The following is a 1,752-nucleotide window of genomic DNA, read 5'->3' as shown; positions in this document are numbered from 1 at the left end:
AACACAGGGGCCCCTCAGGGGTGCGTTCTCAGTCCCCTCCTGTACCCCCTGTTCACTTATGACTGCATGGCCAGGTACGACTCCAACACCATCATTAAGTTTGCTGACGACACAACAGTGGTAGGCCTGATCACCGACAACGACGAGACAGCCTATAGGGAGGAGGTCAGAGACCTGGCCGGGTGGTGCCAGGACAACAACCTCTCCCTCAATGTGAGCAAGACAAAGGAGATGATTGTGGACTACAGGAAAAGGAGAACCAAGCACGCCCCCATTCTCATCGACGGGGCTGTAGTGGAGCAGGTTGAGAGCTTCAAGTTCCTTGGTGTCCAAAACACCAAGAAATTAACATGGTCCAAGGTGTGGTGAAGAGGGCAAGACAACACCTATTTGTCATGGGTCTTCAGAGCCTCAAAAAGTTGTCCAGCTGCACCATCGAGAGCATCCTGACTGGTTGCATCACTGCCTGGTATGGCAACTGCTCGGCATCTGACCGTAAGGCGCCACAGAGGGTAGTGCGTACGGCCCAGTACATCACTGGGGCCAAGCTTCCTGCCATCCAGAACCTCTATACCAGGCGGTGTCAGAGGAAGGCCCTAAAAACTGTCAAAGACTCCAGTCACCCTAGTCATAGACTGTTCTCTCTGTTACAAGCACGGCAAGCGGTACCGAAGCACCAAGTCTAGGTTCAAGAGGCTTCTAAACAGCTTCTACACCCATAACTTAATCAAATGGCTACCCAGACTATTTGCATTGCCCACATTAAATAAATGTGTTATTTAATGCGTTTCTCTGGGCTATAGTAGTAAAGGCTAAATTCTATATATTTTTCATGTTTATTTTTATACCTTAAGTTGTCCTAAAATTCAAAATCAAATAGCTACATGGTATGACCATCTTAAAACAATTCCATATGTTAGCTTAGTACCCTGCTAAGATTTTAAGAGGTTTTAAACAGTGGTGACTTGACTCTGGGATCCAATCGTTTCCAGTTTATTCTAACCTGTAATCTCTCACTTGACACAGACAGTATTAATTCATAACCAAATATAAGTCCTTCAGAGCTTTCAGCAGCATGTTGTGAGAAGAGCTCTCAGCCTTCATTTGGTCGTCTCCAGACAAAGGCTATTCGGTAATGCTGTCTGTACCGTCTGACCAACAAATCAAATTTATTTATAAAGCCCTTCTTACATCAGCTGATATATCAAAGTGCTTTACAGAAACCCAGCCTAAAACCACAAACAGCAAGCAATGCAGGTGTAGAAGCACGGTGGCTAAGAAAAACTCCCTAGAAAGGCCAGAACCTAGGAAGAAACCTAGAGAGGAACCAGGCTATGAGGGGTGGCCAGTCCTCTTCTGGCTGTGCCGGGTGGAGATTATAACAGATTCAGCCTCGGGCTGATTTTTGTCAGCGAGGATGATCGGGTGGCCAGAACATAATTATAATAATTTAAACACTGTAAATTGACCACAACTAAAATCCCCAAAAGGGATTGGTATTTTCTAATACAATCATGTCATACCTTTATTACATTGACACATGATCACATCTCTTCACATTTTATTTGTGGGAATACTTTCTGAAATTAAACACTTTTTCGTCTTAGTCTTTCTTGATTTTTTTCAATTTTTTTTTACTTTGTGGGGGGATAATTTGAACCCTACCCTACGGCCGCCTGCTGCTGACCCCTGCCCTACGGGCCGCCTGCTGCTGACCCCTGCCCTACGGGCCGCCTGCTGCTGACCCCTGCC

Source organism: Salmo trutta, chromosome 9 (assembly GCF_901001165.1).
Source record: "Salmo trutta chromosome 9, fSalTru1.1, whole genome shotgun sequence".
Classification (NCBI taxonomy): Eukaryota; Metazoa; Chordata; class Actinopteri; order Salmoniformes; family Salmonidae; genus Salmo; species Salmo trutta.
This window is presented reverse-complemented; position numbering follows the sequence as displayed.